This window comes from Lissotriton vulgaris, chromosome 7, assembly GCF_964263255.1.
Source record: "Lissotriton vulgaris chromosome 7, aLisVul1.2, whole genome shotgun sequence".
NCBI lineage: Eukaryota > Metazoa > Chordata > Amphibia > Caudata > Salamandridae > Lissotriton > Lissotriton vulgaris.
This window is the reverse complement of record NC_141695.1, coordinates 347,733,890-347,761,194: the sequence shown is the minus strand read 5'-3', so window position 1 is coordinate 347,761,194 and position 27,305 is coordinate 347,733,890. Positions and strand designations below refer to the sequence as shown.

Sequence of the window (27,305 nt, the reverse complement as noted above, 5' to 3'; positions counted from 1 at the left end):
TGGGAGCGAGATCTTGACCTTCCCCTAGGTGCTGGGGCAGGGGAGCGAGTACGCGCTCTTACTCTTGGAGGTGCCCGATCTACCTCTTGCGCCCGGCGAGCTAGCAGAGACCTGTGAGCCGGGCTGGATTCTCTTCTAGACTCCGTAATACCTGTAGGATCCGCCCAATGGTGTAGGGGTTGCAACCATCTGGGAGAGAGATGGACAGATGTATGCCTCTGTGCCCTACCCGGGGAACGTGTAGGAGACTTCCCCACTTCCTGACGAGCTTCCGCAGCATGATGAGCATGATGAGAATCCGACTGCGAACTGTGGCTGCTTGAAGAGGAAATAACCACCTCTGGAGTACTGGAGAATGAGCGGTGAGAGCCTGCTCTCGACGTCGATGTAGGAGACTGAGAGAGGCTTGCTGGGGCTGACACCAACGGAGACCTCTGTCTCGACGTCGTTTGCAAAGTGGATCTTTGCTTCGACGCAGATCTGGAGTGCGTGTGCCCCGGTGTTGATCGTCTCAACGGAGATCTATGTCTTGACGTCGATCCCGATCTTCTATCCACCGAAGGAGTACTGTGCCTCAACGTTGACTGTTGCGCCAACAGAGTACTGCGCCTTGACTTTGCTCTTCCTGCCAACGGAGACTCCTGCCTTGACGTTGATCTAGGTCTCTTCGACTTGGGGCTGTGTCTTGACATTGAACATCTATGCTTCGACGGAGGGCTACGCCTCGACGTCAAGCTTTGTTCCTTCAGGGTTGTGCCTCGACATCGACAATGGACCTGACAGAGACTGGTGCCTCAACGTTGAGTGTCTTCCTTCGATGGAGGGCCCTGTTTGACAAAGACGCTAAAATGTCCGATGATCTCTGTCTCTATGGCGATCTGCGCTGAGACCTTGACGGAGACTTCAGTCTCGATGTCGAAGTAGATGACTTCGGTCTCGGCGTCGATGATCTCTGCCTCGACGTCGATCATCGCTGAAAAGTCGACGGCGGAGGACCTTCTCTCGACACCGGACGCTGTTCCAATGCCGACAGGGCCTTGGCCTTGGAAGATGAAGAGCGGCGATCCTGCGCTCGGTCCCTCAACGACGATCCCGCCGTCGGAGCCTTTGACATCGAGCCCGACGCCGAAGGTGAACATATCGGGACCTTGCTCCTCGACGTCGAACGCGTCCTTTTCTTCGACTTCATAGGAGACCTACCTCTTTTGGAGAGGCCATACATCCTGATTCTCTCCCTGTCTTTGAGAGTTCTTTTAGTCAGCTTCCTGCAGTGAGGACATGAGGAAACAGAGTGGAAATCAGGCAGACACAGGATACACACCTCATGTGTGTCTATCTTGGCCTTCTTCTTGCCACAGGCAGGGCAAGGGTTGAATAAAGAAGGCATTTTTGACAGAAAAAAATAGCTTCTGTCACAAAAAATGGGTTATCCTGCACTCAAATGCCAAAAGACGTCGAGTGAAGCAAAGAAAACCAAGAAAAATCTGAGAATTTTTGACTGAAAACCAAAAAGTAGAGAGCTGTGAATCCAGGGTCCTGACAGAAGGAGCCGGAAAGAACAACTGACCCAACTGTCACCCCTGAGGCATGATGGGAAGCTAGAGGTCATGGCTGCCTTAAAGGCACGGCACCAGTTTTTGTTGAAAATGCTTTAATTTTCCATGCAATTGTTTTGCAATGCAGCCTGTAAGCTAACAATGTCTGCTTATGTGCAGGGTTTGCCCGTTATGAGTGTTTTACTCATTAAAAGACAGAGTTTAAGTGCTAATTGCTCTCATGTGTCTTTTATGTATTGGCAAATGCAATTGTTATGTGTGCAACTACATTGTTTAGCCTCCATTTGGGGGCTGCATTGATATGGGAAAAAATGATATATGTTTGTATGTATGTAGAGCTGTACATATATGGTTTCCATATATAATTTTTTTATTATTTCCGGGGTCCCTGCACATGGGCGGGAATATTCAGTGCTTTTGACTATTGATGAGGATCCCCTGGAAAAGAACCGTCTGTGTCCCACTCCTATTTTACCCAATAGGGGTTGTTGCCGGAAAACGGGGTGATCAGACAAATGTCATGTCTTTTAAATGTCACATTCCAGCATAATGCTGCTATTGTGCATAAATGTGACCTTACAGTTGTGAATCCATTTGTGGTATACATACTGAGATTAAATCCCAGGGTTATATATATACACTGAGGCACCTGGCACTAGGTATTACTTTTCAGGGGATTATATACACTACAGGGCCAATGGGGCCACTGTCATAACCATTACGCAGGTAGTGAAAATCACAATCAACCCGTAACTACTGGTAACATTGCATGTAGCATTAACACATTATGCATAGATCATCTTAGGCATACATCCTAAATTACTAGTGCACCACAGTAACACTAATACAGTGCAAACATCCCCTCAGGGCCTTACGACCCCCCCCCAAAACTTGAGGCAATTGCTAGGCTGACTGGCCTTCCTCGGGGCCCGCCTTGGGCTTCCCCGTAATGCCCTCTGTCCCAAAGTCAGGGCTCTCCTAGTATGTGGCCTTGGAATTAGCCACCAGGCTGCTGATGCAGCAGAATACCGGCCCCAACAGACCAGTAGCAAAATGGGGCCAGGGTGCAACTCACCCGTGTCTCCTCATCGATGCCAAATGCCCCCCATGTTGCAGCTGTCCACAATCCGGCGGCGCAGCTGTGGAACAAGCAGGCACCAACAGTGTGCCTTCTGAGCCCCCCTCACTAGGGCTCCTCTTTGGAGGAAAAATCGGCCCAAGCAGGCAACGACAGGGTGCGGTGTAAGCCCCACTCACCGGGGCTTCTCCTCTTTGGTGGCAGCTACCCACAATCTGGCTGTGTCACTATAAGCATGCTCCTATAACCAACATGCTCTGTACAAGCCCCACTCATCAGGGCCTTTCTTTTCTTCCAGTAACCGGGACACAAGCAGGACTTCAGCAGGGAGCCCGCGAGGCTCCGGTCCCTCGTCATCGTCGGGTGATCCTGCAAGGCTCCGTCTCCTCCTTTGGTGCTCACCAATGCGGGGTAGGCTGCCACCTGGATTTCAGGCTCGGCGGCGTCTCTCCTCTGGTGCAGGCTGCCCCCACAATGAAGCTCATCCCTTGCCTGGCTTCTGCACGGTCTCCACGCTGTTTTCCGGCTGCCGGCCATGTCCCAGGTCAGGCTCTCTTCGCCTGACTTCCGGCCGAATCGCTCAGAACGAGCGGAGCTGGGCCCTTCTTTTTGGGATCAGGAAAAAAAAGGCAACAAAGGGGTGCTCATCACACACTCAGCATGGCAAAGTTGTAGCCCCCTCCTCAGGCTCGTAGAAGCACGCAAGGCTCTCCTCATCACCACAGGAGCCCAACCTACAACCAGGCAACAGCCGCTTGGCTTCCTGGTCTGTGGCTCTTCTGCCACGGTGCAACAGCTCCCTCCCAGCTGCGTAGGTGGAGCCCTCTCCTCTGGCTCAAAGGAACAATAAAGAATGCAGCTCTCACGAGGCTCTAGGTCCCAAGTTCAGTGGGGCAGAGATGGGCACAGGTAGGCCAGCACATATGGACCGCCAGGAGACAGCAGCTAGGTCCCACAGCAGTTCTTCCTCAACTAGCAGTCCTTAAACTCCAGCAGGTAACCAAAAGTTCCTCTAGCACCCCATGACGGCGCACAGCCCCAATACTTATATCACACACTGTCTTTGTTCTCCCCTTGGCTAATGGCTCTGTGCCCGGTCCAAACTAGTTCTTGGGGGCACTGAACATTTTATTTACAGTGCGCAACAACCTCCTTTGTAAGTGTAGGCTCTGGCCCCAGGCATACCACAGGGCGGCGGAGCCAGCATTGTAGAAGGCAGGCACAGTCTTATTCAGGCCCAGATGCTACTCCTCCCACTACTGCAAATGCAGATCGGCCTATTCAGCCTAGTGCTGACTCACCCTGCCCCTCTGGATCCACTGCACATCCCCTGCCCCTGTCACTCCAGAGCCAGACATGCATTACACAACAGGCAGGCACAAAGAGGCATAGCACACAGAAATGCCCAGTTCTAAAGGTGGCATTTCTGAAATAGTGATAAAAAATCTACAAACACCATTACGCAGTATTTATTTACGCTATTCCAGGCATACCAAACTTGATCACACTACTCCTCTCATACCAGGAATTACAACTGAAATACATATCAGGGAATCTCCAATGCATTCCTATGAGTGGGCATCCTCACAGTAGTGAGAAACCAAAATGGCTGCTTGTCACTACCAGGACATGCCACACAGTTAAGGCACATGTCCTACCTTTTACCTACAGCGCACACTGCCCATAGGGCTATCTAGGGCCTACCTTAGGGGTGACTGATATGTAGTAAAAGGGGAGTCCACCACTTTATGTGCCAGGCACAGCGGCAGTAAACTGCGGACGCAGGCACTGCAATGGCAGAGGCATGAGACAGGTTTGAAAGGCTACTTTGGTGGGTGGCGCAAGCAGCGCTGCAAGCACACCAGTAGCATTTACAGGCCCTGGGTATCTGAGATACCACTTTACAATGGACTGATAGGTACATTAAATACGCCAAACAGGTGTAGACCAATCTTACCATGTTTTACCATAGAGAACACATGCACTTTACACTGGACAGCAGTGATAAAGTGCACAGAGTCCTAAAACCACCAACACAAGGTCAGAAAATACCAGGAGGAAGGCAAAAATTTCAGGGATGGCCCTGCAAAAAGGGCCAAGTCTAACATCCTTATCCTAATGTTGTAAAAAGGGTTTGCATGTGTAGAAATACATTCTTATTAGTAAATGTAACCCTAATCACTGTGTTATATTTTGAATCCTGAGTTTGTATTTTTCTATCCCAAGCACTCTTAAAAAATGCCTAGACTTCGCAGTGCTTTATGTAACATTTTCTATACACCGACTCACACACATATTTCATTGTCTCAAAGTGTGTGTGATATAAAGTGCCCCAACACCATAATCTGCAATGAGAGGTGATATAAAACAAATGCAATACATGTGAGAGAGGGGAGATGAGGGGCACTGGTGGAGGGTGATAGTAGGGGAACCATGGAAGAATATTGTATCCTGGTGCACTGTAAGCCCATCATTTACTATGCTTTAAAAGCTAATACAGTTCAATACATAATGAAAAATGTGTTGTAGAAAGCTCGATTTCTGCCATTTTCTCCCAAATTTTCTTGGTGAGGAGAACCCCTCCAAATCCTCCATATGGTAGGCGGGCTCGCTCCCACACTGCACTCGCTTCCTACACTACGTATAGGGGCAGGTCAGACAAATTTTGCCAGGGCTGTTTTGGGTTCACAGTCCGACCCTGTATGTGAAAGGAAGACGTGATAAAGGAATGTATCAGATACAATAGTGAGACGATGGTAAGAGCAGAGTGCGTAAGGTGAGCTCGAGGGAAGTGAGAAGTTTAGAGAGTAGGGGATCAGAGGATGGACAAAAATAAGTGTGTGAACTGAAAGAGCGAGAGGTGTCAGAGAGCGTCGTTTGTGAGAGAGAGAAAGTGGATGGGAGGGGTGAAAGGGAAAGTATGAGATTCATGTGTTTAAGAAAAGGGAGAAGTATGAATGATAAAAAGAATTCAAAAGTGTAGTTGTCAGAAGAGAGGGTGGTGTGAGTGACAGCAAAGAGACGGGACAATTCCGGGGTTTGGGGATACTAGGAAGATTCCTAGGCTGCAACCAGCAGAGGCAGTCATATTACCAGTACCAGCAGCAAGTCAACAGTCAGTGGTACTGATGGAGCAAGGATTCGCACGTAAAGCGACTTGCTCTGATTCAAGAACCTCGCCTAACTTGTAATCATATTAATTCAACCTGTATGTCATCTATTTCGCCTTTTTCCCCAACACACGGGTGTCCCTAGGAGGCTTGCCTATGTGGTTTTCAATAATAACTTGCTTGCACTACTGAATGGCCGCTTTGCAGAAAATTCCAGTCTGCGCATGCGTCGGTCATACTCACGTGATGTGACGCACTCGCATTTTGGAGGGATATTGTTGCTCATGCGCATTGTCAATAAAATGGCCGCTTGTATCTAACCATGCACTCTGGCAGCTCCTGCCGCTTTTGCATATCTGTCTGTTTTCGCACTAACCTTAATGCTATAGATATTATAAAATAAGGGATGCAGTGAAGCCTTACCTGGTATACAGTGTATTCATTTTTTCTGTGTTACTAATTTGTTTTCGCTTACTTTTCATGTATTACGCATCCATGGGCCTGGGTCGGGGGATTGAGTCCATTTTAAAGTCTGTAAACTCCCCACACACGTGATGAGGGAAGAACCCAACTGCACAGAAGCAGAGCTCAGCCAGCTGGCTCCTGAAGCAAGATGCGCCTGGGAACCTACCTAGAAGATGCTACTATCTACCTTGCTTGTGATACATTGTTTCTATGTACTGTACGCTCTCATTGTTTTCCATATTCCTATGCCTGGGAACGTGAACCCAAGGGGCGGGTATGAAAAATTAAATATTCATTGTGGGAACACTGAATTATAGGTGGTAACCATGACATAACCACCTCTCCTGACCAATCATAATTTGGGACTTTGTCACTTGCAACATTTGTGGGTGGTCTAGGGGTCCCAAAACAGTATAACTAGCTTAGTTTAGCTTAGAGAAATTGTCCGACTTGTCCGAGTAGCAGACCTGTCACTGACCCTACGAACTCTATAGGTGATTGATACAGAGCGCTGCGGAGCACTCTGTCCATACTTTCCACAAACTCCAAGGGGTGGAAATAGTCCTAAGTGCTGGCGGAGCACTTTCCTGGGAAATTCGAAAACCCAATCGGGGTTACTGGCGGATTCTGTGCAGAGAGGGGGTAACGCAGGCGTTGCATCCGAAGCTGCAGGGGTTGGTCGTGCCCTGTGGTGAGCCCAGTCCTGACCCAAATCCTGAGGGGTATCCTGTCCTGACTGTCCGTGAGCTGTACCTGCTCACCTTCTGGTATTCCTGAATCCTTGAGGGTCCTGTCCCCGATCTTGTCCCAACTGACCCGTGGCCAGGGTTAGTCATCATTCTCGTTCTAGGTAAATATCCTCTGTGGGTGTCCGTCTGACTATACTCTTACCTTTCCTTTTCTTAATAAAGCACTCTTGCCTGTGATATTGCCCTATCACCTTTAAAGCGATTTATATGCAATGGTTTATTAGTGATGTTCCACTTCTCTCCCTACCTGTAGGATATTATTAAACTGTCATATTATTTTAGTGTGTTCCATTTTTCCTTTCCCTTTAGCATGGTTGCAGTGAACTTAGTAAGAATAGCATAAGAAGCCTAGTTTAAGTGCACATGTTAGGTCCTTTTCACGTCCCTTGCCCTAGTTTAAACTTGTGGTGAATAGCTTGTTCCTCAATACTCATACCCTGTAGTGTTCCCAATTACTCTAATGGTTCTTGCCCTAATACATAGTTACATTGTGGCATTAATTCTAATCATTGATGTGTTGATTTGTATTTGCCTCATTATCTTGGCATATTCATTCTGAAATTTCTTTTATAAACTTTAAAAACCCATCAGGTGTCTGTGGTCATTATACAGTATAAAGTGTGGATAAATGTACCAAGTGTATGAGTTCTACTCCTTTTTAGGAATCTTGTTGCCTGTCCACTGCTAGCTCCTGATCCATCAGGAGTAATGTGCCTGTGGTAAGTCAGGTACATGAATAGTAAGTGGTGTTAGAATCACCCCCCGAATTACTCATAGTAGAGTGGAACGGTTTTTTACCCGGTTCATGCAAAACACTGTCATCATATGCACGCCAGGGCCCAGTGCGTGGAAATTTGGTAAACTAGTGACCCGGGTGACCTGCGCGCTCTATCAGTACAGACAAGTGCACCTTAAACTAGGGTGTGAAAAATCCTTGTGCTGGTCCTACACAAGGAGCAGCTGTGTAACCAGGGCTGTCCAGATGTGAGAGGACATTACCTAAAGTCTGCAGGTTCTGCTGGAGGAGATGAAGGTCTGCCTAGAGCCTAGAAGCCTGCCTGCTGAGAGAGGGAAAGAATGTGTCTAACCCTTCAGGAAGAGAAACTGCTAAAGAGCAGAGGCCCAGAGTGTTCTTGGTGCGTTGGAGCAGCCATAGAGAGAAAAGCCAGGAAAAACCTGGTCACTTTTTGTGGTTCCTACATGAGAACAGTTGCAAAGACTTTATCAACCAGGTGTGGCCAAATTCCCTGTCTTTTGCATCTTTAGCTCTATATGGTTGCCACTGCACCTCGCTATCCTGAACCTGGAAGGCCTGGGAGGCATCACATTTCACTTTGCCATGCTGTAAGTCTGATTGTCCTGGAAGGCTGCAACGGAATCACATCTCTGAGAACCTGATTGATCTGTACCTGTGCATCACCACTAGGAAGATGATCAGCCTAGGAGACGATAGATGCGTGTCACCACTGTGAACTAGGCTAGCTGGAGAAGCTGCTTCTACAAGCAAGGCCAGGATGTAACTCCCTCACCTGTACTGACATCGACTGAAAGATGCGCCTGTCTCGTGACCTGACCTGCAGGGGCCAGAGCACAGGCATCGCACAACGTCCCCTGTGATGGGCGCACACAGAATGAGACCTGCTCAAAGAAAGACAAGCACGTGAGCTTCAGACTTTCTATACGAAGTAAACCAAGGGTAAGATCAAGAGACTGAGTTGCACTTCTAAGCCCCACTGGGATAACAAGGATAATCTGCGCCTGTGCCTAATGTGTGCTTCTGCCACTAGATAATGGGCGCTATAACACCTGTTTGTCACCCAGATCGGAGAGGACATTAGAGAATAAGGGTATAGGGCCACCTACAGAGCGGACTTAGGGATTCAACCTTGTATCTTGAGCATAATTGGATTGTGCAGTACTTAGTTCTGTTTAGTAAATAAAGTAATTGGCTTACTAAAATACAGTCACTGGGCTGGGTAATCAATGTATTGTGTCTGTTGTTTAATTGTTGAGTTCTGAGCTATTGTCATCTACACGAACTTTCTGAGAAGCCTTTGACTGCTCGCCCTCGCTACCCTGAGAGTCGAGTGCGTAAAAGTCTGTATGTGGCCAAGTTTGCAAAGTCACAGTAGGACAGACACCAGTGGCAAACAGTTGGGGCCCAGTAAACCCTGTCTGCCCTCTGATCCCCCAAACAAGGATCCCCCTGAGGCTGGGGCAATATTTGAGCACCAAAACATGTCCATGAAAAAAAGCATGGTCTATTGTGCGACCATCCTGGGTTTTTTTTTAACCTTGTGGTAGGGAAACATCAGTGAAATACATCTTTAGCGCACCCACACACTGTGGGTATGGCCGTTTAACAATGAGAGAACGAAACTGTCATGATTTAAGAGATAACTTCACTCAAACTAGGGACCCCATAGCTAGGAGAGTACACAGCATGTGAACGGTAGTACTCCCAGATGCTTCCCAGTGCTTGATGTGGACCCGTTAATGAAGCATACTACAAACGCGGGCGAGGGTTCCCCGTTCTATGTGAGTACATGAATGCCGGACGCTCATTTTCGGCCTGCTTTATGTTCATGAAGATGCTGGAGCTAGTTGTCTAGTGCAGTGTGCACATAGCAGCCCCCGTTGCGGATTCCTGCCCTTTCAGGGCTGGCTGGGCCTGGCTTCTAATAAACAGAATGCCGCAGAGTCATCTGTCTGCAGTGGGACTGCTGAAAGTCAAGCTGGAGGACGCTCCAAGGGTGCTGTCAACTACCTTAATTAAATGCAGGTGGCACATTCCAGAATCCATCACCTTCCAATTACTCACCTTAACAATAACCCCCCCTCCCCCTCCAACTCCCACGCTCCTTCATTCTGACTCAGAGACTTAAATACCTCTTCTCCCATCCCGCCGGCCTTTATTTCATTATCCCCTCCTGTCTCTGAGAATTTTACGATTTTTATTTTCTTGGTTTATTATGGCTCAGAATAGACCCAAACACAAGAGTGACAAAGCACTTTTTAAGAAGCTACTGCTTTGTACAGAGATTAAAGGAAATCATTGCATGCAAGAGAAAGAATAAAACACAGCAAAAACTCAGGATTAATAAGGTAAATCAATGTGTCATTGCTACAATTAATCAATTGTATTCACTTTCGAAAAAAAGGTTGTTTTGTTGACCTTTATTCAAGATGGTTAAAGATGGAACCAGTTTGAGCTGGTTGGGCAGTGCATGCTAGACCTAAGGGGTATGCCCACAAAAGGACTGTTTGAGAGTGGAATCTCTTGGAATTTGAGACATAACAGGGTTTTGTTTCTGGGAACCCGACTACTAGTACCAGATCTTTTGATTTCTCCACAAGGTACTTCTGCTTGGTGAGGTGGATTGCTTTATAGGTTATGCACACAGAGTTGTAAGTGCTGAAACGTTAAGGATTCTGAAAATACCTAATTTACCAGGTCAACCATTAGGTATACCAATACAATATTTACCTTAGAACTATTTGAGGTCCTTATGTGTTTCATGTTCACACCTGATGTCACTTCTCCTCCACAAAAGTCACCATAAAAAAGCTCAAGCAGTATTTTAATCTTTCATTATTCCCAAGTGTAAACGTCACAGCCTTCACATATACCAGTCCCCGGGTATTCCTTTTTAACAGAACATCAGCAAAGCTGAGAGGTGGTGCCATTGAAAGGAATTCATCCAGGGTCACAAATTGATTGGGAAATCTATTGGTTTTCCAATTGGCCATTATGTCTCCACCATACAATAGACTTGTGCGCTGGGGTTATAGTAGGGGCAAACAGGAAAGCAGGTGATGCTCTGCCTGAAGTTGGCAGGACTTCTGACATTCATTGTCACTACATGTTGTCCCTCAGAAGCCCGCCAGATGTATCATGAGATCCCTCATTAGAAGCTTAGGTGATCAGCAGGATGGATGTCTTTATGCTCCAGGTTTTTTGCTGGCCCATACATGGGTATGGTGTGAAGAAGGTTTGCTTGTCCTTGCATCAGGTCCATACATAGTCTGACATAGAACCTCTCTTTGTTTCCTTGTCGGTGCTTTGAAACTCATTTACAGGTCATTGAAGAAGGCCTTCCTAGGACATGTCTAATCCCCAGCCGCGGTGGTAAGCAGCGCATCTTCACTATGGAAGATTACGATACGAGATGCCCAGACTCTGGGTTTAAATATGACTCAGCCTGCAGTGTGGATAAATCCCCAGTGTCAATAGTTTTCTCATTAGGATTCCCAAAATAAATTGTCTCTTATGTTAACAAGGAGCCTGAAGACCTTACTTTAAATGTGTATGGTGTGCATAAGCTTTCAACCTCTAATCATCTACAAAGCAACAGTTGGTGTGAGTGCTTGATAATTCATGATAAAGAGATTTATATCCCACAAAATTAGACACCACCAACCCTTTGCATAGAGTATAAAATGCGCTCCTAGTGTATTTTCATCACACTGGACATCTCCATTAGTTATAGACACTGAAAATACCATTTACAGTTTGACGGAACAAGAGTCAAATCGGCAAGAATCCGGCTACCCCAAGATCCTGGTTAATCAGGTGGAAAACAGCCTTTACCACGAAGCCGGAACGCCATATGCTTTTTACCACACAGGCTTAACCATGCAGGCAACACTCCCACGTGGGTCTTTACCATGCAGGAATGTACAACAAATATGCCTTTACCACTCATGCTATTACAACAAATTTTGTTGTAAAAGCATGAATGGTAAAAGCATATTCGTTGTAAAGGTTATAAATGTAAATAGATGTGCTAATATATATAGCACATCTATTTACATTTATATATATATATATATACGAGATGACATGAAAAAACGCTTGGTCAAATATGAACTTAAGATACGACAGCGAAAGCAAGAAAAGTTTGAAAGAGATAAGCGTGACTACGCTCAAGGAAGAATTCTAACTTTTTCAAAGAAATTCGATGGTCCCCGAAAAGCTCTGAACAAAACAAAAAGTACCGGACCAATTGAACCACCCCCCACTTCCGAATCCTCGGCCACAGAGGAAGAACTGTCAGGAGATGAGAGACCAACCACAAGTAAGGAAGGGAGGAAGACCCCTTTTCATTTGGAATTCGACTTCATCCGCAGCACATGGCTCAGAGGGGGCAAATTGAAACCACCCGAAAACGACGGAGAACTCGACGAGGTGGCTGGCAGAGGAAGAGGAAGGGGCAGAGCGGCAGCTCAATCTATTCGCGAGAAAAGAGGCACGAAATGGTAGATTCCAGTCCAACAATTGTCAACCTCATGGAATATCCACTAACACAAGAGGAGGAAGACACTCTACAATTGAGGCTGAGTTTTTGCCCGAATAAAAGACTGGAATATACTCAAACCTGTATTGACCTGTTCAATTTGACCCGTAAGATAAAATTGTACAAGTTTCATAACTTGAAACCACGTACTGAAGGCACGAAGAAAATCAAAAAGAAAATCACAGCGTGTCCCACTGATGTTCTATCAATCAAAGATCTTCATACGGCACAAATATTAGAGGAGCTTCGAACCGAACAAGAGGTAGAAATTACTGACGTAAACATCAGAGCGTCAGATGCAGGAAGCATTGAACAACAATCACCCATAACGAACTTTAAGGCTCCATCACAATTCAATCCGCAGATGCCATATGATGCGATAGACACTTTTGCAGACGCAGTGACACAAGATCTTATCCAGCATAGATTTTCAAATAGAAAAAGGACTCAGAAAAAGAATAATCTAACCATGGCACAAATCGACGCTCTGACTAATTTGCATAACAACAAAGAGATAGTTGTAAAACCCTCAGATAAGGGTGGCAACGTGGTTTTATTAACTCGAAACCAATATTGTCAGGAAGCATTAAAACAGCTGGAAGATCCAAGAAATTATCAAAAGATCAACAAAGATGAATATATGGACAGCATTAAAGCTTATCATGATCTCCTGACTAAATGGCGTAACAAATCAATGCTGGACATTGAGGAGTTTCTTTTTCTTCGAAATCCAGAACCTGTGCTGCCGACCTTTTACCAATTACCAAAGGTCCACAAAGATCCACAGTACCCACCCGGACGACCTATCGTTTCTTCAAAGGGAAGTCTAACGGAGAATTTATCTATATACATTGATTCTTTTCTCTCTAATTTTGTCACTGATTTAAAATCTTATGTTAAAGACACTAAGGATTTCATTGGACAAATTGATCAAATCACTTGGGATCCCTCTTATGTGCTGATAACTCTGGACATAGCCAGCCTCTATACCAGTATCCAACATGACCAAGGTATAGAGGCCATTAAATACTTTCTGGACAAAAGATCAGCGAAATATGTGGCTCATGGGAAATTCCTAATTGAATGTTTGGATTTCTGTTAAAGAAATAACATCTTTCTCTTCCAGAACGATCTATTCAGGCAAACCAGCGGCACAGCGATGGGAACCTGCTTCGCCCCCAGCTACGCAAATCTGTTCGTAGGCTGGTGGGAGGAGCAGGTTGCCCTAGCTGGTGAAAACCAGCGATGGGCCAATCATGTCATCGCATGGCGTCGATATATCGACGACCTCTTCCTTGTGTGGAGGGGCTCCACCACACAGGCAGAGGAATTTATTGAGGATCTCAATCATAATGATCTGAACCTGAGGTTTACATCAGACATAAGTGGAAAGGAGGTACATTACCTTGATCTAAGGGTCTTCGTACATAAAGGCAAACTGGAGACAAGTCTTTATAGAAAGCCGACAGCCGGCAACAGCATATTACATGCTGGAAGCAGCCACCCCCCAGTCTGATTCGTAGCATCCCGTATGGGGAGCTACTAAGATTGTGACGGAATTGTTCTTTGGATTCTGATTTCGTCAGAGCAGCCAATGAATGTATAGCTAGATTTCTAGTTAGAGGGTATGATCAATCTCTCCTAGATAATACATTCAGGAGAGTCTTGAGAATTCCAAGGAGACATCTATTATCTCAGACAACACCAACTTCTGACAAATCAGATCCCAACATAAAATTCCGTATGATTACCACCTACTCGGACGAAGCGAACCAACTCAGACATATTCTAACAAGGAACTGGCACATCCTCCGAACAGATCCCATAATAGGATGTGATGTCCCAGCTAAACCCCTGTTGACTTTTAGGAAATCGAAGTCAATCAAGGATAACCTTGTACAGAGTCATCTCATGCCACCACTTCCGAAACCTGACGGCACTCTGAAAGACATGAGGGGGGTTTTTCCATGTGGAAAATGCCAAGCTTGTGAGAACAGTAAAAGAACTCTATGGTACAATGTACCTGGTCTCAGTAAACCCAGAATGATCAACAAATGTATCACCTGTACGACTCCATTTGTAGTGTACTGTCTGGTCTGCCCCTGCGGATTACAATATATCGGGAGTACCATTAACAACGTAAAACTCCGTATATTGGAACACCAAAGGGCAATCATGAACAAGGATGCAGCCTATCCAGTTACCCGACACCTTGCCGAAGCACATGGCAGCAACAGAGAACTGCTGCGTTACTTTGGCATTGATTATGTGCCCCTACACCCCAGAGGAGGAGATAGACTGTTAAGTCTACGTAGACTAGAGTCTAGATTTATAATAGATCTGCAAACTAAGAATCCCTCTGGGTTAAATATAGGGGAAGAACTAACAGTACACCTAGGTAGATAATCAACTGACCTAACCATCAGTATATCAGAGACCTTGTCCGAAACCCTTTTGAAACTTTGAAATAATGAAATGTCGTTTCATGTATTAGAAAATGTTTCCGTTCAATTAAGGCCCTTTTCATTCTTTTTTCGCATACTTTCTCTTCTTCTAGTTCCTGTTATGTTTTGAACTAGTTTTTCCAATTTTTATTTGTCTACTACTATATGAAATACTCACATACATCATTGCAGTGACAGTAACACTATGAACAAGGAATAAGAGAACCTGTGTTCTGTCTTATATAAATTTCTCATGTGAAATGTAATTTTCTATATATTGCTCTAAATTCTATAATAATTGTAAACACGATGTAATGTATTTCTTAGTAGGTTATTCTCCGGAACTCATATTTTTATGGGTTACCGGAGCTGTGCCGATACACGGCTAGATTGTTCTTTGTCTCTGGTTTTCTACGGTGCAGGAAGTCATTTGTTGGATGTAAGAGGAATACTTCCTTTGGTTGATCTAGCCAGTTTAATGCTGATACACGACTATATAGTATAGTTTTCTGGCGGTGGTGAATAGCCTTGATTAAGGTTAAGAATCATGTACATAGAAATTCTAAACGTTTTCATATATGATTTGACATTAATGTTTTACTTTCACGAAAAATGTACAATATGGCTGCCACGTTCAACCTACATTTAACATCATATGTTTTTGTAAATATGTCCGCACTCAGTTTCCATGGGGGCGTGTACAAAAATATGCCGCAAACAGCGTGTGATTGACACTGAGGAAGGACTGTTGTCTGAAACGCGTCTGTCATCTTTGCCGTAGGCTGCGAATAAAATCTGCTGCCATACCCGAAGTGCTTAATGTCTTCTTTTCGAGTTGTGAGGGAGACCAACGAGATTCAATATGTGTATATATATATATATATAAATATATATATATATATATATACCAACCAGGCTCTCTCCTCTCCTACGAAAAGAGTGTGACACTGCTCCGGGGGTGAAACAGGAACAGCTTTATTTTAAAAACAGCGCTGGCATTAGAGAGTCTCTGGAAAGGCAGGGCAGACGCTTTTCCACCTCAATGGCTTCATCAGTGCCCATCCAGATTGTTTGTTGCTCTTCCGGGGGTTCCTTTCTTGTAGTTGTTATGATCGTGACCACTCCCAGTCACATGATCAAGTCCCACCCTTGCCTCCCAGGTGCAAGACACTAGGCGCTCCTCACTTGCACTGCTGCATTATGGTTAGTGAAGTCCTTTGCAAGTGCCCATTCAGTGATGGGGCCTCTTAACACATCAAGTGATTCTCCAGACGATGTCGGGCCGGGTCTCCACGCCACCACAGCCTTGCCGGTGGTAAAGCTGTCCTGGGTCCCCCTTATCAGGCAAAGTTTTGCCTCCTCTCTCCCCATATTGGCTATGTACTCCTCATAGGACTGCAGCGCCTGGGGGGGCGACGCGTAACATTTTCATGTGGACTCCAAGGCACAGGTAATCCGCGTAGCTCCAGAACGAGAGGGCGTGTCACTAAGCCAGCACCTGCAGCTGGCAACACATACCAACCAGGCTCTCTCCTCTACTACGAAAAGAGTGTGACACTGCTCCAGGGGTGAAACAGGAACGGCTTTATTTTAAAAACAGCGCTGGCATTAGAGAGTCTCTGGAAACGCAGGGCAGACGCTTTTCCGCCTCAATGGCTTCATCAGTGCCCATCCAGATTGTTTGTTGCTCTTCCGGGGGTTCCTTTCTTGTAGTTGTTATGATCGTGACCACTCCCAGTCACATGATCAAGTCCCACCCTTGCCTCACAGGTGCAAGACATATATATATCCATCCATATCACACACAAAAGGTGGCCCTTAGTAGAAACGCCGACACAGTTGAAATTTACACCCTTCTTTATTCCGAGCACAGGCACAGAGCGCTTACTCCCCCATCTCAAGCGCCAAATACATTTCAGGCCTGTACTATACTGCCACGTCCACCAAGCTGCTAGGACTTTCGTGATAAGCCATTGAGAAAGGGAGCAAAGCCCGTGATGCATTTGGCGCTTGAGATGGGGGAGTAAGCCCGTGGTGCCTGTGCCCGCAATAAAGCAGGGTGCAAATTTCAACTGTGTCGGCGTTTCTACTAAGGGCAACCTTTTGTGATATGGATTTATCTAAAAAAAAAAAAAATATATATATATATATATATATATATATATATATATATATATATATAATACCAATCCAAACTTTCAATCTTTCAATCAAGAACAGCGCTGACTCCGTGAATTCATTTCCAAAGTAAGATTTATTCTCAGTTGCTACTCAGACGCGTTTCGGTGGATAGCCCCCGCCTTGTTCACTACATCTGCTCAAACAATTATGCCAGTTTATATATACATACATACAAGCAAATCGCTTGACAGGTTGCAACTGGAATCCGTTGCCATAGTGATTCTGTCATGACACTTCTGATAGACATAGAAGAGTTCTTTACATTTTTCACGAATCATGGTTCACTACATTTCCTATTTGTCACTGTGCCTACTGTTTAGCAGACATGTTCCTAGGACATTTCTATACACAATTAGTATGCATAAGACAGAATTAAATTAAATTAAATTAAATTCACAATCGGAATTCAAATAATACCGTAACAATTTTAAAGTCATTGTATGATAATACTTGATTTATCCAAACTGGGTGTTAACGCAGGGAACAAAAACTCAAGAGTCTACTGGCATTCATGGGATGTTTAATCGGTATCCAAGTTAATTCTACATTTTAAGAGAGCAACACACATGAAATACACCTGTACTATGTCTGTGACATGTAATCTATGGGGTCTGTATGCCTGATGTGCAACAACACCAAGTGGTCCCGTATATTGGCATAGGTTTTGTGGTTCAAACTGGTAACGATCACCCAGTGTGGTATTTACGCAGTCATCTAAAATTTCGCTGCGCGGTCTAGCCAATTTGCAAAGGTTTGAGTACAATGCAAGGTTCTGTAATACTCAGTTACTTAATTCCCCTTGCAGTCTGTTACATGGATTGTATAACGCCTCATCTCCAAGTGGACAGGAGAGGCTGGGCTGGTTGCGGTCGGTTTATGCTGTGTCTGTATCCATACATGTGTCGTATGCCTAGTGGTGCTCTGACTCTACGTGATTCCTAAAATCATATTAAAATTATAACTGTGAATTATATTAACAAAAAGTGCTTAACCATAACAAATTAAGAAGGTGCTCATATGTACAATTACTGTTAGTTCATTTTACTAGTGAATCGCAGATGTTTCTAAGAGTGGTACAAGGGTTCGGGACAAACAGACTGGATTTTCAAGTGTACATTAAGCGCCTCATCTGCGTTCAACCCATTAGGTAACTTAGAGTCGAGCAGGATTATGTATCTTGACTCTAACCGTCGTAATGCTAGTTGACGGTTACCTCCCCTGATGTTTTTTTGGGTATGTTGTCAATCACGAAGTATGACAGATCTTGAGTGTTCCCTGTGTGTTGAGAGTTTATATGTCTGGCTATAGGGTATGCCTGATCATCATTAGTTATCTCCCGGAGGTGCTGAAGGATTCTCACGTGTACTTGGTGGATTGTACTTCCCACGTATCGTTTTCCACAGCTACATACCAAAACGTATACAGCGTAGTCTGTCTTGCACGTGTACATGCCCCTGATTGTGTATGGTTTCTGTCTGAAGGGTAGTGTTAGAGTGCTGGTATTGCTTCCATGTTTACATGCTTTGCACTTGGTGCATTTCTTGAACCCTTTTGGTTCTGTAACCAATTTGTAGGTTTAGTAATGGCAGGGGCATTGCACACGAGTTCACTCTGCATGGATTTTGCCTTTCTAAAGGTTATGGAGGGTGTCTTACCACATAGTGGCCCTATTATTGGGTCATTACGTACCAATGGCCAATGCCTGGTTAGGATTTTTCGAAGGTTCGCATGGTAATTGTTGAACCCTGTGATAAGTCTCGGGGGTTCATGTATCCCACTTTCCTTTTTGGAGACTGAATTTCTTGGGAAAAGGAGATCTTTCCTGTCTTTGTTTTTGCATTTACTTTCCGCTATCTCCAAGGTTTTTTGACTATACCCTCTGTTTCTCAATCTTGAGAACAAATTCTCTTTTGCTTCGATCAAGCCCTTTTTGGTACTACAGTTGCGGGTCATTCTCAGGCGTTCCGCATATGGAATGGGCTCTTTGAGTTTCTTTGGGTGGAAACTCTGGGAATGTAACAATGCATTTCCTGCCGTGGGTTTCCGGTATGTGCGTGTTTGTATTTTGTTTTTATCTATATACAATTCCAGATCTAAGAATTGTATTGTGGTTTTGCTTGTGCTACAAGTAAATTTTAATTTCAATGTGTTCTCGTTGATTTCAGAAGCAAACATTTCCGCACTCTCACAAGAGGTACGTTTGTAGAGGATTACATTGTTGGTCATAGCTTCTGACTGGGTGACCCTTAACACTTGTTCCTCCATCCAGCCCATATGCAGATTCGCATAACTATATATAATAAAATAGATATATATCTATAAATACATATAGATAGATTTATTAGGGAAAGGTTTTTTTAGGGTTTTGGGTGGGTAAAGGTATATGGGTTGGATGACTTTTTATGGTTTAGGGTGGATTTGGGGTTTTGGATGGTAGGGGGTAGGGGTTTTTGGGTGCTATGGGGTTTTTAGGGTTTAGTGTGGGTATGGGTTTTGGGGTGGCAAGGGTAATTTTCAGGTTTAGGGCTGGTGTGTTTTTGGGTCGCAAGGGTATTTTTAGGGTTTAGGGGTATGGGTTTTTGGGTGCTAACTGCTTTTTGGGGTTAAGGGTGGGTATGGGTACAGCGAAACGTACAACACCCAATCCCATATCACAAACCCCTGTACCCGCACTCTGCACGTCCATGCTCCTCTCCCCGGTTTGCGCCCCAGTTTTGAATAATACTGTTGCATGATGCCTACAGAACCGCTCCACATATCACCAATATCATAGCGGACTTATATGAATGCAGTATATTTTTATCGCTTATATGTCTGGATACATGATTTGTAATGTTCAAATAACGAAATGCCAATAAAAACAAGTTTAAAAAAAAAAGGGTGGGTATGGGTTTTTCGATGGCAAAGGTATTTTTAGATTTTAGGGTTGGTATGAGTTTTTGGATGGTAATGGTTTTTTATGGTTTAGAGTGGGTTTGGGTCTTTGGGTGGCAAGGGAAGTTTTTACGATTTAGGGTTTAGGATTGGTATGGGTTTTTGGGTGGTAACTGGTGTTAGGGTGAGTGTAGGTTTTTGGGTGTTAAGGGATGTTCAGGGTTTAGGGTGGTTATGGGTTTTGCAGTGGAAAGGGAAGTTTTTAGAATTTAGGGTGGGTATGAGTTTTTGGATGGTAAACGGTGTGTATGGGTTTTTGGGTGGTAAGGTGTATTTAGTGTAGTAATGGGTTTTGGGGTGGCAAAGGTATTTTTAGGGTTTAGGGTGGGTATGAGTTTTTGGGTGGTAAGGGTGTATGCATATGTGTGTATATATAGTTATTTCAATATATATATAAAAAATAATTATTTATATGTATATATACATATATATACTTAAAAATATAGACATATTTATATATATATATATATATATATATATATATATATATATATATATATATATATATATTGTAATACAAAACTGCCCTGAAGCATTGGACAGTCACTCGACGGCGTCTGCTACCACCTGGTTAATTTTTACCTTGACTGCTCACATTTTCTTTCCCCATCGCATTTCACCATATAGCCGACGCGTTTCAAGGCATGTCCGCCTCTTCTTCATGGGCTTCGCTTGACACAAAACACTGACGCCTCACCTTCATTTCAAATACGATCTTTTTACTGGCACATAAGGGCCCAATGGGCGTTTCCTTTCTGCAGTTCTCTTTTGTTGGGTGCTGGGATATGCAGTCTTTGAAGGTGAGTTAATTAAATACCTTTAGTCGGTTCAGTGTTAGTTCAAAATTCCGGTTAATAACTAAGGATTAACTACGCTCCAATGCTTCAGGGCAGTTTTGTATTACAATCTTTGCACACGGCAGCCCGGCCGTGGGACGGAGCACCATTTCAGCGTGTTGAAAGGCTGGGGTTAGAACTGTTGTCTGACCTGTCAGCACGGCGTTTGGGACACAATTTTGCTCACAAAGACTCTCCCCTACCTACTTAGGATTAACTACGCTAAATTTTGAACTAACACTGAACCTACTAAAGGTATTTAATTAACTCACCTTCAAAGACTGCATATCCCAGCACCCAACAAAAGAGAACTGCAGAAAGGAAACGCCCATTGGGCCCTTATGTGCCAATAAAAAGATCGTATTTGAAATGAAGGTGAGGCGTCAGTGTTTTGTGTCAAGCGAAGCCCATGAAGAAGAGGCGGACATGCCTTGAAACGCGTCGGCTATATGGTGAAATGCGATGGGGAAAGAAAATGTGAGCAGTCAAGGTAAAAATTAACCGGATGGTAGCAGACGCCGTCGAGTGACTGTCCAATGCTTCAGGGCAGTTTTGTATTACAATATATATATATATATATATATATATATATATATATATATATATATATATATATATATATATATATATATATATATATATATATATATATATATATATATATGTGTGTGTGTGTGTGTGTATATATGTGTGTGGACAAATCCATACCTCTCTGAAGAACTTTAATTAGAGTGAAACACTGTGTCAGGGGTTGGTTTTACTCATTTCAGGTTGGCTTGAGTTGGTATTTTACCAATTCAAAGCTGTAATACTGTGCCTAGAGTGATAAAGGGCTTTCGTCATTTTACAGCTCAGGAAGGACAGCACTGTGCTAGTCCTATGTTTAAAGACTTTGCTGTGGAAATGGCAAAAGACTTTGTCCTTTTCTATCTCGACGTGGATGGCACTGTGCTAATCCTATGCTTAAAACATTTTGATAGAAAAACAGACATTTGAGGTGAGCAGATCTAGAGTGTCGCTGGTCTTGAGAGTGCTCTAACAGGAGCTGCTTTCCACCTAAACTGGAGAACTACCCAGAGTTCTCTCCTTCTTTTTTTGCATAATTTATGCGTCACTTTACGCCTGAAAGGGTTCTGTTTTGACTTATACTGAGGGCTCCCTTGTGTCTGGACAAAGCTATACCTCTCTGATGAGCTCTAATTAGAGCAAAACACTGTGTCAGGGGTTGAGTTTACTCATTTCAGGTTGGCTTAAGTTGGTATTTTACCAATTCAAAGCTGTAATACGGTGCCTGGAGTGATAAATGGCTTTTGTCATTTTACAGCTCGGCAAGGACAGCACTGTGCTAGTCCTATGCTTAAAGACTTTGCTGTAGAATTGGCAAAAGACTTTGTCTTTTTCTATCTCGGCATGGATGGCACTGTGCTAATACTATGCTTAAAAACTTTGATAGAAAAACAGACATTTATGGTGAGCAGATCTAGAGTGTCGCTGATGTTGAGAGTGCTCTAACAGGAGCTGCTTTCCGCCTAAACTGGAGATCTACCCAGAGTTCTCTCCTTCTTTTTTGCATAATTTATGCATCACTCTATGCCTGAAAGGGTTTTGTTTTGACTTATACTGGGTCCCTTGTGTCTGGACAAAGCTATACCTCCCTGAAGAGCTCTAACTAGAGTGAAACACTGTTTCAGGGGTTGCTTTTCCTCATTTCAGGTTGGCTTGAGTTGGTATTTTATCAATTTAAAGCTGTAATACTGTGCCTGGAGTGATAAATTGTTTTTGTCATTTTACAGATCTGCAAGGACAGCACTGTGCTAGTCCTATGCTTAAAGACTTTGCTGAAGAAATGGCAAAAGACTTTGTCCTTTTCTATTTCAGCGTGGATGGCACAGTGCTAATCCTATGCTTAAAAACTTTGATAGTAAATCAGACATTTGAGGTGAGCAGATCTAGAGTGTCGCTGGTGTTGAGAGTGCTCTAACAGGAGCTGCTTTCCACCTAAACTGGAGAACTATCCAGAGTTCTCTCTTTCTTTTTTGCATATATATATATATATATATATATATTCCCGCTCCCCGTGCATCAGAACGGGGCACTCACGGATGGGTGCTGTCAAGCGGTGATGCTTACCGCTAATATACAAGCTCCAATTTCTCCCAATGCAGAGAAAATAAGCACTCACTGGGTAGTGTTGAATGGATCTGTTTATTTCTTGAACAAACGCGTTTCGGCTGTCTGCCTTCTTCGGTGTTACCGACACACTGCAGACAGCCGTCTTTTAATTCATTATTCACACAGAGATAGACAGAGGACTTGGTAAGCCCATGCATTCCATTGTAAAGCTTCCACCATCTTAGAACTGTTTCTCAACCAAGATTTACAACTTACATAACATTGCAACAAGCATGTACATTTGTAAAATAAAGGTATAACTCAATATTTACACATTTTCAAAGTATTAATATCTTTGTGTGTATGTGTATATGTATTCATATTGGCAGGATTATCAAATTTAGCCGTGGATCGGCACCGGTCCGCCGTAAAAGATGTTAAGGCAGCGGACCGATGTGTTGTTCATTCTCCTAGTGCTCAATAAAGCATCACATTGAGGATATTTCAAAACCACTCTAGCCGCGAATCGGCGACAGTCCACAGTATCTGACAGCGGACATAGTACATGTTGCTCATCGAATACAGAATCCCATGTTTAAAGGATTTCTATACCACAAGAGTTATACGTAACGCATTAAAATTGCTATATACAAAGGACTTACTCATAATTAGACTAATTGCAATTTATCGAGCCGTGTATCAGCAAAATGTTCTCTAACTGTTCTGTCCTCTTTGTGCCAAACTAAAATTGATTACTAGCAAATCAGTTCTGTGACAACATAAAATTACATACTTAGAATGAATTCCAAATGAAGGGTAAAGACCAAACATAAACCCCTCAATTATATGCATCATTTCAGGAATTACCCAAAATACCATCTTGTATCATTCTCCTCATAAAGTCAATATTTAGGTAAATTCTACAATGCAATACATCACAGATGTTGTCTCAGAACACTATTCTTACCCATTTTCCGTACATGTTCATGGATTCCCATCAGGAATGCTGTGTTTAGAAAACTCTTTTATATGGTTTGACTACAGTGGTTACATACCCAAATGTGATGTGAGTTCCTCACTGCTGTTTAACCCTTTGGGGAATTTCGTTTGGAGATTGACTATATATCGATACTCTAATTTTCGCAGTTTTTTCAACCTGTCTCCACCTCTCATGTAGTCTTTTACATAATCCAGACCAAAGATTGATAGCAGGTTTCTATCACTGGAATGCTTTTCTGCAAAGTGCCTTGCCACCGGGTATGTTGCATCATTCTTTGCAATCGCCCTTAGATGGTCAAGAATTCTGATCTTCAAGGGATGTACAGTGCTACCAATTTAGCGTAGACCACAAGGGCAGACTAGGCAATATACTGCGTATGGGGTGCTACAGGTCAAAAATGTGGCTATCGGTTTATTGAGGTTAATGTCCGTGATGTTGTACAACATGACTCTCTTACTGGTACTGCAGGCTTTACATCTGCCGCACAGAAAGAATCCACACATTTCCTTCAATGTTCCCTTTCTTTGAGGTTCCTTTTCTAAATGGCTATGAACCAAAGCATCTCTCAACGATCTCGCCTTCTTGAAGGTGATCAGAGGGAATGCTGGTATGTCCTCATTAATGATGTTATCTGCTTTGATGATGTGCCAGTTCTTTCTCATGATCTTTTTCAGAAAATTTGCCTCTCCTGAATATGTCGTAATCATCCTGAACTTGCCTTGGTTTGAGTCCTTGTCTCCTGCCTGTCTTTTTATATCATCTTTGAGCAGTTGCTCTCTTGGTATCTTTCTGACTCTTTCTAGTGTGTTTTGCAAGAGTGTACGATCATAACCTCTGATCTGAAATCTTATCAAGCTATCTTTTGCTGCTGCCTCGAAATCACAAGTTCTGGAACTATTTCTCTTCACCCTTAACAGCTCACCGTATGGTGTACTTTGTTTTAATTTAGGTGGATGGTTACTAGTCTCATAAAGGGTGGAATTTCCCACCGTTGTTTTGCGGTACAAAGCTGTATTGAGTTTGCCTTCAGACACAAACACTCTCAGGTCCAGATAGTCCACTGCCACTGGACTTACTGTTCTTGAGAAGTGTAGATTTACATTATTCTCATTTAGCCTGTCAATGTAATTATATACTGTCTCCAAGCTCCCTTCCCACACAATAAAAAGGTCATCTGTTATACAGCTTATTTATGTTATACAGTTTATTAAGCGCACAGCTGCCCCAGCAAAGGGGTGTCCCGTTGCTAGTTCCATGTAAAGAAACAAAGCTGGGGTAGAAAAAAGAGACATAAAAAGCGGAGAAACACTATTTCTCCGGAAATAGATACGTTTTAATGGCTTTTCTGAATTGCAGCGTATCCTTTATCTCTCGGATCTGGGCAGGGAGGGAGTTCCAAAGCTTAGCCACAAGGAACCGGAAGCAACAACCTCCTGCTCTGCTGCGATTGAATCTATGTATCGTTGCCAAACAATGGCATGACCTTTGCTCTGTTCTCCCTCGTAGGTTCTGGACACCTGCCCCTCCCACAAGCCTACAAACAAGTTTGCATAACTGGGGGCAAAACAGGTGCCCATTGCCATACCTGTGATTTGTTTGAAAAACCTTTCCCCAAAAACAAAGATGTTATTTGTGAGACAGAAAGTGGTAAAATCAATTAACATTGCATTGGGTTCGGCAAATAGTAATTGTCTTTTGTTTAGAAAAAATTGTACAGCTTGTAGTCCGTCCTTGTGTTTGATACACGTATACAGACTCGTGATAGCTAGCACCATCAATTGATACTTCGGATCCCAGGCCATGTTACCAATCTTGGGAATGTGATAAAAGGTAGCTGTCACTGGGTTGCAGCAACCCAGTGACAGCTACCTTTTATCACATTCCCAAGCTCCATAAGAACAGCCTACATCCGCCAGGTAGGCCTATTGTTTCATCTCAAGGGAGTGTGACTGAACATCTATCTATGTTCATTGACCATTTCCTTTATCCTTTTGTGACTGAATTAGATTCGTATGTAAGGGACACAAAAGACTTTTTGAATAAAATTGGTAAAATGGCCTGGAATCCGAAGTATCAATTGCAGCTTTTCACGCAGCGCACTGGTGCCTGAAGGATACCTAATCCATTCCCCTACACAGCTCCACAGTATCCTGGGCTATATCAGGCTCAAATTGGGGCATTTTATTTCCGTAACTCTCATCTTTTCAGAATATATTGGCAGTCCAATTCTCTCATATACATTCGTTAGACTATTACCCTATCCAACAGTCAGGCAATTTTCTTCACCGTCAATACTACAAAATTATTCTATAGCCAACAGCCAGGCAGGTTTATGTACCGCTAATGCTATGACATTATCCTCTAGCCAAAATCCAGGCAGGTTTCTGCACTGTCAATGCTCTGAAATTATCCTACAGCCAATAGCCAAGCAGGTTTATGTACTGTTAATGCGAGACATTATCCTACAGCCAATAGCCAGGCACTTTTCTGTACCGTTAATGCTATGATATTATCAATAGCCAGGCAGGTTTATGTACCATTAATCCTACGGCATTATCCTCTAGCCAACAGCCAGGGGGATTTCTGCACTGTCAATGCTACAAACGTATCCTACAACCAATAGCCAGGCAGGTTTATGTACTGTTAATGCGAGACATTATCCAATAGCTAGGCGGGTTTATGTACCGTTAATCCAACAACATTATCCTATAGACAATAGCCAGGCAATGTTCTGTACTGTCCATACTACAAAATTATGCTTTAGCTAACAGCCAGGCAGGGTTACGTGCCATTAATGCTACAACATTATCCTCTAGCCAACAGCCAGGTAGATTTCTGCACCTTCAATGCTACGAAACTATCCTACAGCCAGTAGCCAGGCAAGTTTATGTCCTGTTAACGCTAGACATTATCTCATCCAGGCTAATGATGTGCAGTACTATTCCATGAGGGTTTGAGCACCATCACCACAGTGACTGCTCCTTTAGACTTTCTGAATTCCATCATCCAAGTACCACAACATGTTAGTAAACATCTAAAGCAGTAATACTCAATTTACGGCCCGGGGGCCACATGCGGTCCTCCTGGCCTTTACATGCGGTCCGCTAGGCATCAGCAGCACTGGGCTGCCATTTACTCGACTCAGCACTAACATAAAAAAAGGTAAATATACAGCAAGCACTTTTTTAAAGGTTAATTGCAGTTAGGGAAAGCAAGTTACTAGGCCCTTAACTTTAGAAACAGCTTTATTTTTAAAGACAGCCACTAGATATGAATGCTTTACTTCCCCTACACCCACTTTATGGCCACCGCTGTCATCAGTGCTGCCGTCGGTCACATCATTGACCAAACTTTGTGGCCCCCGGGAAAATGCTTGTGAGCACCCATGATCTAAATAGACAGTTCCCCCAAAAAATGAAGAAATGCAAAGAAACAACTGATGCTTTCAGCAGAAATCTCATTACGTCATGGGAGTACATGCTTGGTTGGCGCGGTATCAAAACAGACAGTACTGTCATTGTTTTCACTGCTTAATAAATACAC

At 43.7% G+C, this 27,305-nt stretch overlaps 1 protein-coding gene across 1 annotated transcript in view; it reads right to left on the bottom strand.

Moving 5' to 3' along the window:
• The window catches only part of SLC17A7 (solute carrier family 17 member 7), a 391,628-nt gene that overhangs the window by 172,779 nt on the left and 191,544 nt on the right, over positions 1 to 27,305 (bottom strand). The window lies entirely within an intron of this gene.